General features: G+C 40.5%; 1 protein-coding gene across 2 annotated transcripts in view; it reads right to left on the reverse strand.

Annotated features, from left to right (window-relative positions):
* Nucleotides 1-13,079, reverse strand: part of HS3ST5 (heparan sulfate-glucosamine 3-sulfotransferase 5) — a 306,981-nt gene extending 293,902 nt beyond the window's left edge. Inside the window, exon 1 of one of the 2 annotated variants that reach the window (XM_075063432.1) lies at nucleotides 12,763-13,079. The gene's annotated coding sequence lies outside the window, so the exon portion shown is untranslated. Of the gene's footprint in view, nucleotides 1-12,575; nucleotides 12,656-12,762 lie in introns of those variants that run through there. The other variant, XM_075063433.1, reaches the window with a different exon arrangement.
* Nucleotides 13,080-13,769: the final 690 nt, after the last annotated feature.

Below are 13,769 nucleotides of genomic sequence, written 5' to 3' on the forward strand. Positions count from 1 at the left end.
AAGTGTCTTGCAACATCTATTATACATTACTATGGTCTAGCACACTGCACATTATTTTGCAAACATGATGAGTTGTAACAGGCAATGCTCAGTTTTACAAGAATGGGTCTGATTGAACTGCTTTTATGTCAGCCTTCATCTCAGCCTGCACTATCTTCTAGAGGAAATCCAGACACCTCTGTACTGAATAAAGCCTGGAATTTTCCAACAAATGATTCCCTCTACCACAGCCAGGCTTCACAGTCTGTCCAAATTTGGGGAAGTTCAGAGTCAGATCTAAATTTTACACCTTGGGCCCATCCTAGTTCTTTTCATGTGTGTATAAACAGTGGCATGGTCAGAAAGCAGAGTGCAAAGGAAGGTAGGGCAAAGGTTCCTGCTAAAGGGGCTGAACTCAGTCTAACTTAAAGGGACTGCTCTAAGAAGGGCAGCCACCCCAGCATTCTCTATGGCCCCACTCCTGCCCCTCCCAGAACCCAATCTGTATGCTGGTTTGTGAAGATGGACAGTGCAGGGCTTCTTAAAACAATCCAACATAAGGCTTGTGCCAGGGGAATTCTCCCCAATCATTTTGCCATCTTTTTTTACAAACCTTATAAGTCACTAGAGCAGTGTACAAGGATCAGAGTGGGAAGCAGAACCATCCCTATAGTTTATATACATTTCATTCATAACATGAGTTTGTAAATGTTCTTATTAACCAGATCCTAGGTACCCATTCATTTTCACTTGTAGAGTGTTTCTGGCAATCTGAATGGGATGATTAAAGTCCATGTTAATAGTTCATCATTAGAATCTGCAGATAAGCTCCAAAGAGAAATAGAAGCTACAAGTTCATTGATGCTAACTTTGAACAATATCCAAAATTGAGACCTCATGTATAGTAACATCATAATTGAACACATTTTCTTCTTCCCCATGATGATGAGCTAAAAGATCTTTGTGTAATATAAACAAACAATCAGCCCGATGCTATGAACATTCCCATTATGAGTCCATTCTGCCAACCTTATAAAAGCTGAATTTCTAATAATATCAGTGGAGATTTATGTACCCGGAAAGTTTGCAGGAGTATGAACTAAGACAAAACCCTAACATGTTCAGTGCCATGCGTGTCAAAATGCATTTCACCATATAAAGATTACCTATGTACATGTTTGCATTCTATCTGAGCACAAATGTTGGAACTCATGACCTTTATTTTAATACAGATTTCAATTATTTATAAACCCTTGAAAATGAACTTGTAAATAAACAGTCCTAGGATTTTAACATTTAGTGCAAACTGACCTTTGTTGCAGTCACTGAGCAACGTAACTGTAGGTATTGAAAAATGGGCAAGAAATGCCTACTGTTTTTGTATATCTTCATCAGCAATCCTCTAGTAATGGCTCACATTTTCAGAATGTTGTTTGGTTTCGGGCTGGTCTACCCACAAGAGTTGTCCTGCTTTAATGGTAGCAGCATAGTTACAGCAGTACTACCCTACAACTAGTGTGAATCCAGTTATAATATTATGAAGGTGCTTATACAGATAATGCTTAATCCTGTACTGGAAGTGGAATAAGTGATCCCAGTATATGGCACCTTTACACTAGAAGAACTGCATCCACTGTAATGGGTTTTACTGGTATATTGGTTAAAAAAAATCACATCCCTAATCAATATATTTATAGTAGTACAGAAGTTCAGTGCAGATCAGGCCTTAGAATTAGGGCACACATTAAGCTACGATTATCTGTTGAAATAAGGAAACAATTCCTGCAGGTCCTCTTTCTTGAGGATTTTAACCCTAATGGCTAGAGTCACCAGCAATGACTGGCCAACTACAGTTTTCCAGCATATCTGGATATTATTATAACTCGATTATTAACTTTCCATATTGATCCAATGCACTGATTGTGGGGCATATACCATGCCTTGTGGATTTTGGGTAACAGAATCCAGAAGACAAGATGTCTGGTTCATAGACAGCTCTTATTAGTGCACCCTAAGGACAGCAACAAACAAAGAACAAATATTACATCTTATACTGCTGGAAGCAGGGCTGGTCCAGTGTTTTTGCCACCCCACGTGGTGGGGAAAAAAAAAAAAGCCACGATCAGAGGCACTTCGGCCGCAAGTCCTTCCCTCCAAGAGGGACTGAGAGATCCGCCTCCGAATTGCCGCCGAACAGCCAGACGTGCTCCATTCAAGCTACCTTCCAATTACCATTTAGCATCAGGTCTTGCCTTCCCATAGATTAAATCCAGTTCAGCAATAAGAAGTCCACTCACTCTCTGCCTTGGTCAGAAACAGAGGCAAGTGAAAGATTAATCAACTCATATCCAGCCAAAAAGCAACCTAAAGGGATCGTTTAGTTATTCCTCTTTCCCCAGCTGTTGTGTGGGGCCCAAGCATCCACTTCTTCCTTTCTGTTATGGAGGAAGACTTAGGATAAAATTACACCTCAGTAAGGAATTGGGAAGAGCTCATATGCTCTGTCACTAGGTGCTTAGCAGAGCTTGGCGGGAAACATTTTCCCCATCCCATGACAATTTTCCCATCATGAATAGAAACAAAAAGTTTCTCTCAAATGTTCATGGATTGATAATCTGAAAAAAATAATTTAGATCAGGTCAACTGTAACATTTTGTTTTCATAACTTTAAAATGAAACATTCATATATTTCACTATATATTAATTTTAAATTTAAAAAGGGGTTTTTTGTTTTGTTTTTTTTGAAACAAAAACAACATTTTCTTTAAAAAAAACTCAAACAGGATATGGCAAAAATTTTCAACAAGGGAACAGTTTTGGTTTTGACAACCAGCGCTTTCCAACAAAGAAATGTTTAGTCAAAAATTCCTGTTCAACTTTAATACATGCAATTATATCTGGTCAAAATTTTTTTAAAAGATTACTTTTATTTCAAAAAGCAACCTAAAATATATGGAACATTTCATTCAAAACTGCAGTTTTTCAAATAAACTAAATGTTTGTAATGAAAAAACAAATATATTCCTTTTTTCCCCATTGGATTTTTTCTTCCAGTTTAGAAAAGGAGCTTGGGTTTAAACAGCAGCCCCACATTCTGATCCAGGGTTGGAGGTAGAGTAGATTTCATCTGCCCAAGCACTCTGCACTCCACTCACATGGAGCCTGGACAGTTGTACTTCATGCCAGTGGAGAGAATTCCTCCCTTGGAGAAGAAGCAAACCAATTAATTGTTTTTAAATGTGGGCGAGTGATGTCACCTGCTATGTACAGTTTATTACAACAGTTATCTGGCCCCACTGAAGTCAACGGGAGTTTTGCCACTGACTTCAATGAGGCAGGATTTCACTCAAAGTCTCTTCTGCTTAGGTGTAACCTCTTTGAAATATTTGAAAGCCACACTCAGACCTTTCGTTCAGAATAATTTGCAAAGTTCACAACAGCAGGTATTTTAATATTTGCTTTGAAATTAGATTTTGAATCATAATTCTGGAACAGACGCTTCTGCCTAGAGTATAAATAAAAGCATATTTGTTGTCTGGAGAAATGGAAATGTAGAGTGTCATTTACAAATCTGATTTTGCACTTGATATCAATCCTTTTGCTACAGGCACTAATATGAAATTAAGTGGTAGAAAATGCTTACCACCCCATCTTCTACCATGCTTACTAATTTTATAGCAGCACATAGATGAGAATGCATGGCAATGATTCAGCTAAAATAAATTCCAAGTAAATTCCATTTTGGACATCTTGCCAAAGAAAGGATCCATTTGATCCAGTCAACTACTTTTTCAGCATCAAGAGGCTATATTAGATGCAGTTTATCTGATGATTGCATCAAACGGCTCACTCTAATGCTCTATGGACATTACCCCTGGGCACGGAACCTGACTCAACCCCATTGAATTCAGTGAGAGTCTTTTCACTAAGTTCACTAATCTTTGGATCAGGCTCCTGGAGCTTAGCTATAAGATATGGGGTTGCTGATCCAAGTCTTACTGGCAGGATTTTAAAGCCAGTATATGTCTGGTGACAAACCAACCTTCAGGCTTCTCTTCTTCAGGATATAATACAATGTTTACCTCAAACTCTGAGGTGAAGGATTTTTTTTCCGCCTTTGTCAATCTACAGTTTGTCAGTACAGGAGCTAATTTCTGGCCATAGGTTTAAAACATTCTTCAGGAAAACCACCGGGCTCTGCTGCTTTGTTTTACCTTGAGGAAACAGTTATAGTAAATTATTTATTGTGCTGGCATATCTTCCTTTATCTTCATTGTGTTTCCTGTCTGACAATAAGCAGATCCCTACTAGTGACAGGGAAGCCAGAAGGGGTCAAAGTAGAAACCATTTTAGATTTTGATATAAAAAATACTTTAAAAATAAAATCTAGATTAATTACTGTCCATCTGGATTTTTAATCCACTAAATTGTCCCTTCTAGCTTTTTCCCTTTTAAGCATTCATTCCAGCAATGCATCAGATTTGTTGTTTACTTAACAGTAGAAACATTTTAGATAACTTTTGTATTGTTTTGTTGATCTCAGTTAAACTTATTTCATCCTGATTATTCTCATTTTTATATAGACAGACACTTTTTCTAGTTTACGCTGTTGTAGCAAAGCTCCTAACTATAATCTTAGCTGTTCTTAAAGTGTTTTTTTTAAAAGCAAGACAAGACAATTGATATTAATTTGCCTTTTGATACAGGTTTCATTGTGTCTCATGAATTAACATCAGTATTAGGGAGTTCATTTGTTAGAAAGAAAATATCAGATTCATTTAATCTTCTGCATCTCTCAGGTTTACAATCTCAGAATCATGTTTGACTCGTTCCTCTCATGCTTGCCTCATACCCAGGCCATTGCTAAACCTTTTCACTTCTCTTCTATAAGATTAAAAGACAAAACAAAAAACCAAGCCCCTCCTCACCCCCCATGAAGCCTTCTTTTGTTCTGGAAGCAAAACTCTTGTCCATGCCCTTATTATTTGCCATCTCAACTATTTAACTTCAGGTCTTCCCAAAACCTGTAATCAAAATCCTCCCCCAAAACCTTTTCCTGCTAATCCAGAGTGTCACAGCCAAAGTTATCTTCCTTGGTAGTCAAACAATATCAAATGCTCTTTGAATAGCTCTATTAGCTTCTAATGGCTTTTAAATTCTTGGTCTCACCTTTGAGGCCCAGTACAATTTACCTATGGCCTACATACATCATGTTCCACTCACCCTCTTGGTCTGCCAATGTTGCTAGCATCAACACCTCCTTTGTTTCCTTCTCTCACACTCCTTTCTCCAAACCTTCTGCAGTGCTGATCCCTAAGCACAGATCTACCTCCAAAGCTGAGTTTGCTAGGTCACCAATCTTCTCCTCCTCTACATAATTCCTAAAGGAGTGTGAAATCCTGGCCCCATCAATGCTAGTGGCTAAATTCCCATTCACTTCAAGGAGGCCAGGATTTCACCATCACTTCTGTGTGGTCTACGCTCAACACAACTGAAAAATAATTAGTTCAGACATTTATATATAGACATTGAAGGTAACCATTTTCTGTCTCTCCCAGTGTATCTCGCCTTTCTCTCTATTCTAGACTGTACTGTGAAATGACCAGCACATTTATTATATATTATTAAATTAGTGTCTAGGGGTTTAATCATGGACCAGAGCCCCACTGTGCTGTATAAACACAAATGATTCCTTCCAGAACAATATTATAATCTGTGTATAAAATCAGAGGCATCTGGTGGACAGAACAAACAGTCTCAGGGAGCACAAGGAAACAGTAAGGTCATACTTGCCAGGGAATAAGCGGGAGAGGAGGGACGGGTGTCTCAGAAAACTGCCGAACTATTGTCAGGATGTTGTGGGCTTCATGGCAGAGGAGAATTTTAAGTAGAATGAAGAAGGTGGCTTTGCACATGTTTATGAGGTACTCCATAATGGGCAGCATGGGACAAAGGATGAAGATGCTTGTTTGAAAGTTTACCACATACTGTAGGCAATAAAGTTTGGCATTGTTGTCAACGTGTTGTTTTAAAGATGATAGGTAGGATGGGGATTGACTCTGAAAATGCCTTGAAAATGAAGACAAGGAGTTTGTTTGATGCAATGGCAAAAAGGAGATGATGGAGGGACACAAAGAGAGGGGTGACATGGCTCAAGTGGTGAGCTAGTAAAAACGATCCTTGCAGCAACTTTTTGGATGGATTCAGTGGAACAAGATGGGATTTGTCAGAGCCAGAGAGGAGGATGTTGCAGTAGTTGAGACACAAGATGAGAGTTTTAGATGTGTGGATGGAGGGGAAAGATAGATCTTTGTTGTAATGTACGAAGCAACAGCAGCAAGGTATAGACACAGACTGGATCTTATTGTTAAATAAACACAAACAAAACAAAAATCAATGTATTGGTCTGATGTTTTGTGAATTCACAAAACAAAAAGTATAGTCACTGATGCATGCTCAGAAAGTGTTATCTATCCAATGAAGCAGTGAGAGTTCTCCAAAATTGTATCTAAGAAGGCCCTGATCCTGAAAAGACTTAAGCAAATGCATAATTCTATACATGTGAAAAGTCCTATTGAGACTTAAGAGTCCAAACTTTTTCTGTGTCTGAAGAGAAAGTGCATCCTCATACATTTCTGCTTGTTTTTCCTGTGTCAGTCAATCCCAAATCTGTTGTAAATTTAATTCTCAGAAGCAGGAGTAAGAGAGTAGTAGACTAAAGTGGCCTGTTCTGTTGTCTCATGTTATTCCACTAAGTAAACTTCTATTAAAACAGCATCTGTATCAAGTGGAAAAATACTGGTGAATGGTTTGGATTTGTTTATTTAAACAAATTCTGTGGTATTTGTTTTTATGTACTATATATAACATAATAGCCATAAGACCAAAAAACAAAAGTTGCCCATTTGCTCAAGACCCAGGATGCTGTACAAGGCTATTGCCATTAAGACAAGCCCAGTGTACTTGTGAGAGATGTCACTTTTTAAGGTATCGTCATAGTAGCAAAGCTAATTAGTGGAGTGGGAGGCATTGTGGATGTACACTAAATCCACCTTGTGCGGAAAGCTTATATATCTGCTGAGCAAGTTTAAGCACCTGCTTTGGAGGACAAACCCCTATTCTTCAATTTATGTCACAGTTAATTCTATTCAGGATTAAACCAATATTGGCATTGCCTTTATGACTTTTAAAAACAAGAGTATATACCCTTTGTTTATACATTGAGTCAAAGACCATAAAGACCTCTAACCAATCACTTTTGGTATTTAGTTTTCTTTTTTAAATAAGTTTGCCTAAATGTAATATTCAGTTACCCTTGGCATTCTCCAAATGTCTCTACTATAATGCAGACTAACAGTTTTATTTATGATAGTCCTTTGGAGACTCCAACAAATGCACACAATCAAGATTATTCAAGACATAATAATACAAGATACTAGTACAGTAATGTGAATAGATAAACTTGATATCACGCAGAAAAGAAAATGGATTGGACACTACTATTATATACCACACCACGACAGACATGTTATCTTAATCCCTCTGCACAGAAAGTCAGATCTTCTCAAGAAGCATCCCATTGCTAGCAACAAGATGCATCATGACCACAGGTACCAGTGAGCTAACATTATCAGTTTTTGCAATGTGAAGCACAGTGTGTCACCTCAAATATCTTAAAGGTTCTCTGGGTTACTAAATAGTTTAACTGTGGAAACTTTCCTTAATTTACCTATTCAATAATAGCTGAATTTTATAAGCTTTAAACAAGAGATTGTTTTGTATTATGTTAAATTGGTCTCTGTTAGTATTACTAAAGTTTATCTTGTGTTACTTTAATTATCAAGTTTGTTCTTTCATACTTCATCTTTGAAAATTTGCTTGGGTCTGAGCATAAGATGTCTCAGCTCTACAGAATCATTATATGGTTTTATGCAATTAAAAATGCATTTGAACATTTAAAAAAAAAGATTCACAACTAAAAAAAAGATTTTTGTTTAAGGTGCTTCCCCTCTACCCCCAAAAAAGTTAATAAAATTTATCAAGCAGTCATTACATAGTATAGTCCAATCACTGTCGATATTTGTGGCCCTGCTTCAAGAAAACATCTCTATCCAGCAAAGCTCTTAAGAACATGCCTAAATCCCAGTGACTTCAATGGAATTTAAGTACAGGCTTAAAGATATGTATGGGCTTAGTGTTTTCGTGAATGTGAGTCCTTCTGCTATAACTTTTTTATTTGATTTTAAAATAACCACTATTTTGCATAGTTACAAAAACTCTTGATTCAGGGCCAAATCCTGCAATCTTTACTGAGGCAAAACTCTCAATGCCTGAGGAGGAAAGCTAGGATTTGGTACTAGCACAGTATTTACACAGACCAAAAATGACTTCATTAGTCATCCATTGCCAGCTACTTTGTTAGGTAAACAGTATGGATGAGTAACGAAATTCCAGGAAAACATTATCTGGGTTGCAATATTTCAGGGACAGTTTATTTGGTTAAAAAACTGTTTTGTTTTGTTTTTAAATACGCAAGAATGTTTCTATTAATCTTGAATTTTGTGGAAGCTTGTCTTTACATAGTTTACCAAAGCTGATATAACAGTATTTCCCTTGATGTATGTTTTCATGTTATTTAGACACTAGACTCTATTGAGTGGTAAACTCATGCATTTCTAAGAGAGAATGTTCTCTCTAAAAAAACAACAGGGAGTCCAGTGGCACCTTAAAGACTAACAGATTTATTTGGGCATAAGTTTTCATGAGTAAAAAAACCACTTCAGGTGGACCCATGAAAGCTTATGCCCAAATAAATCTGTTAGTCTTTAGGTGCCACTGGACTTCCTGTTGTTTTTGTGGATACAGATTAACACGGCTACCCCAATTGTTTTCTCTAGAAAGTCATGATTAAAACGAAGGAAAACAAAATTCATGAATTAAACCAGTAATAAACACTAAGGCAGTACACACAAGCCACTAAAACATTAAGTTACATATGACAGTCCTTCCTTGTTCTGTTGCACTGAATTTAGATATTGTGGTTCTCCAGCCATGCTATGCATAATTTTATATACCATCTGTTTTACATGACATATTCCATATGTAAAATCCGTAACCTGAATACAATATTTTGATGGATTTGAGCTACTATGGATGTTTTTGTTCTTAAATTGATGGGTTATAAGTTAAGAACTATATTCTTCTATTTCTAAGAATTTGCTCTACAGACTAAGATATGACACCATACAATTGATTTTAAAATAGAAACATGACAAGAAGTCAGAAAAAAGTCAAGGGTCTGTTTGCTGGAATCCTGGTGAGAATGTTTACAGTCTAATTATATGAGCCCAGTAATCTGTCAGTATCATTCGTATGATAAACACACTGGAAGATTACAAGACTTTATAAATATGTTTCAAATTAACATACTTTAGAGTACATTTTCAGAAGCCTAAGTGAAAAATTTAGACAAGAATGATATCTGGATCAAGCAACACTTTTTCCTCAGCAGATTATACTGACAATAAGGTTAAAAGTGATTAAAGGAGGTTCAAATGTAGATTCTTCATTTGCTAATTTCCTTTCCCACTCCCTACAACCTCTGATCTAAGAACACCTGTCCCCCCAATCCTGCTCCCCAAATCATGCACACTTCATTTATAGATAAATGCCAAAAATGAGTATACACTTTCTAATTTCAGAATACACAAATGTTTCAAGTATCACTTGGATTTCTTAATATATATGTGAGCAGTCATTGGGACAAAATCTAAAAAGGTGTACAACACTGCATAGCTGACAGCTTACAGGGCTTATGCTAAAATTTGTGCAAATAAATGTCCTTGTTTTCAGAGTTGCGGAATATCCACAACTCCAGATGAAGTCAACAGGACCTGCAGTTGCTTAGCAGCTTTGGAGAAAAAAAATCAGGCCAAAGTTTTTAATATGGAAAAATATTCATTATTTCAATGAAAAGTATAATAGTAAAAATAGCTTATCATGATGCCTGTCAGTAACTACTAGATTAAGACAAGAAAAACCTCAACAAAATTCTGTCTGACCCCCAAATTTATAGTACCTGATTTAAAACAATTTAAATTCAGGATGTTACAATAAAGTTAGGGATAGAAATTGCAGTGTGACATTTAAGTCTGACCCTTCTCGTAATATGAAGGTTGCAAGAGAAAAGAGAAAGTGATAAAAAGAAAAGCATTTATCTGCTTTAAATCTTTGTTCTCCCCCACCCTAGCTCTATTAGGAACATCTGTCCATAAATAAATATTATGAATACATTCAATTTAACAGCAATTCTTCTGGAAGCATAGAAAAAAAACTGTCAGCTAGGTCCAGTATCTTGAATTGCATGTACACTATATATTAACTTGACTTCTTTCTTCTTCTTCTTCTTTGCTATGAAGCATCCTATTTCTAACAATTAAATATCTGTAGGGATACTGGATTACCACCATGACCCTGATGGTAGTTAGATATTTGTATAAGGATATTAAGTGTTTTGGAGTTCTTTTAAACACTTTGTAGAAAAGTTAGTAAGGTCACTATTTATAGAGCTTATGCAAATTAGTCTTTTGGATGAGAATTGACAAATATACCTATAAAGTACAAATAATATTCTATCCTTTTAGAGTAGGTGGAGAAGATTAAAAAGTGGTCAGAATATGCAAATGAGAGGGGTTTTTCTTAAGGGTTTATTAAAGATTTGGGGTCCCATTAATATATTGAACTGCTTCTAACTCTGATACTTCCCTATGCATACAACATTCTATGAGCTAAAACTTCCATCTACTATTTTTTTGTATAAAATATGCTTTGTAATCTATATGATGTTCATTTTAATTACTAAGATGCATTTTTCTTTGTATGTATGTTGTGCAGGAGTTCTTAAAATTGAAGAAGAAATAAAAATTATACAACATGTACTATGTTTTCCCAAGGGGAAGGAGGAAACTGTTCATGAATATTATGCAACACCTTCCCTTAGGGATATTACATTTCTCTTGTTAATCTCCTGTTCCCACTGCTTACTCCTAGGGTCTGATCCATAGGCTACTGAAGTCAATGGGAGCCTTTGCGTTGAGCTCAGTGGGCTTTGGATCAGCCCCCCCCCTCTGGTTAACAACTTTATAGTAGGGGAGGGGCAGAGGAAAGTAGAGCACCAGAAAAACAAACAAATATGCTATTCTGACCCCTTGGATATTTTGTGGAAGTCTGTGTATAAAATGACTCAGTCTTCCTTTTGTTCGCAAACATTTGAAGAGAAGACAATCATTTAGATTTTTCTTCCCTCAGTCCGATTGGAAATCTACAAGATAATTCTGACACAATGCAGCTAAAAATCTCTTTGGTAACAGCTATTCTTATCTTCTTAGAATGAACTTCTTTCACTAATCTCTGCTGCTGTACCTCTTTCCACCTGCTCTCTCTTATCCTTTTCCTTTGAGCAGTATTCAGTATAAGCCCTGCCCTTCTTTCACTGAAGTCAATGGGAGTTTTGTCATTGACTTCAGTGGGAGCAGGATCAGATCCAGCATTTCAAATGAACGGAGACAAGATATGCTCGTCATAGTGCTGCTTCTAAAACCAGGAGAAATGTTGAAATCGTGTAGCAAAAATCCATTTAACGGTCTTCAGCAATCGCCAGCTCTATCTGTTTCCCACTGCTTTGCCTGATTTGTGGGAAAGAACAAACAACCCCCTTGCTCTAGAGAGTCTGACATCTGACAGCCGGAGGTACCAGCCATCTGAGAGGAGTCACCAGGCACAAATCTCTAGTTCAATGCAACCATGAACTAATTTTATATCAACCATTTTGCAAATATTAAGCCTCCCCTAGGGAAACGATATTTTGCAGCCAGAACCCGCTATGAAGCACATGATGAAGAGAGATGGGCTGGCACCAAGAAGGGATAGTAGTTGATGAACTCCGTAGGCGGCTTCTTTGGGCAAGAGCTGAATTGCCCGTGGTGGGAGTGGGGAAGACCCAAGCTGGGACCCAGGCGACAGGAGGCGCGATGCCACCTACCCCATTAGTGGAGCCTCTCCCACCGCAGGTTACAGCGGCTGGCGGGAGAACAGACCCTCTCACTCCCCTTCTACAGCCCTGAATCGCATCATCACTAAATAGGGGTCACTCTAACAGTAACGTATAAACGACAAGCCTCTGGCAGCCAGATATGGGCTAATTCCTGACAGCAACTCTGGCGTGCCCTCAGCAATACAAAACCCCGTGTCCAGCAGCTCCAGCCTTATCCCCAGCAAGGCACAGAACCAACCCTTCAGCAATGCACGGAACCAACTGCATCCCCCTGATGCACAGGACCATGCCCACAACGGTACCAAAGCACTGCACAGAACCAACCCCTCCAAAAAACTGCACCCCAGCCAACTCCCACAATGCTCCCACGGTACCCAGAAGAAGCCAAGGAAGCCCCTCGGCAATGCACGGAGTAGCCCCCACACTGCACTCACCGTGGCGTGACAGGTAGCACGCTCATAGAAACCCCAGAGTGTCCCCAAAGAAATGCACAACCCCCAGGGCAGGAGTCCCAGCAATGCACAGGAAAACCCTCCTACTGTACCCGGAGCGATATCACAGCGATCCAGCCCAGCAGCTGAAAAGTCCTTCTCTACGGCTTCACCTTAGCATCACATCAGCCGCTTCCTCGCCCCTCCGCCTTGCCGCGCGTGCGGGAAGACCGGGCACTGCTATCGCTAGCCCAGCAGCTGATGGCACGGGCAGACTTCTCGACTGTCACCACCACTTACCGGGCATCCTGAGAAGCAGGAGCGGTGAGGCGGGGGCAGCGGGTCGGGTTCCCCTGTTCAGCAGCCAGGGCACACAGGGCGGCTCAGCCCCGCGCAGGAGACCCTAGCGTGAGTGGCTCTGCTGCGTGTGGGAGAGCGAGACACACACGCACTGCTGGAGACGGGGAGAAGTGGCGGAGTTCGGGACGCGTTTTCTGCACATCCCAGAGAGCCTGGGGCCAGGTGCAGCAGGGCGCGCTCCCGCGGCGCGGGCACAGCAGCAGCAGCCCCAATCCCTGCACTGCCAGTCCCCTGTGCCCGGGAGCGGCAGCAGCAGATGCGCCCCCCCGCCCCCAGTCTCTCGCACACAAAATCTCTCGCGCTCCCCAGCTGCGAGCTAGGAATCGTTTTCCACAGAAGAGCCTCTCTCCCCTGCCTTCCCCGGCTGCTGCGGGAGGCCGGAGGAGCAGAACAGGTCCAGCCTCGGTGGCTGCGAGGGAGACACGGCGCCGCTCCTGCTCCCGGAGCGCCCCGCAGCTGCTGCTGCCGCCGGTGGATGTGCCCAGCTGCGCGCGAGAGTCGCTTTGGCTGGAGCACTGAGAAGCCCCCCGCCCCCCCAGGTCACAGTCGCGCGGGCTGGAAAGCGCAGCGCAGGTGCCCCCCGCACAGACACGCAGCCTAAGAGCAGCAGGGTCCTTCTGGGCAGCGGGCCGACACCGCGGAGCCTCGGCCTGGCTCAGCCACGCACTGGGCACCATGTGGCAGGTGCAAGCGTGCCCCGGGGACCCTAGCGGGGCGGGGAGCACGGCTCAGCAGGCGGGAAGCAGCGGCCGGGGCGCTGCTGCTTGCTTCTCCGAACTGTGGCCAGATACTTCCGCCGCGGAGTAAAGAAGCGGCAGCTGCATCGCCGAGGCAGCTTTGCAATACCTGATTTGATGCCCGCACCGTCCCCCACCCCCAGCTCACCTTCTTCCCAAACAGAGTGATCGGCTCAGCAGTTAGGTGCCATGGTTTATCTATTGGCACAT

The sequence above is a fragment of the Chelonoidis abingdonii genome, chromosome 3 (assembly GCF_003597395.2).
Source record: "Chelonoidis abingdonii isolate Lonesome George chromosome 3, CheloAbing_2.0, whole genome shotgun sequence".
NCBI lineage: Eukaryota > Metazoa > Chordata > Testudines > Testudinidae > Chelonoidis > Chelonoidis abingdonii.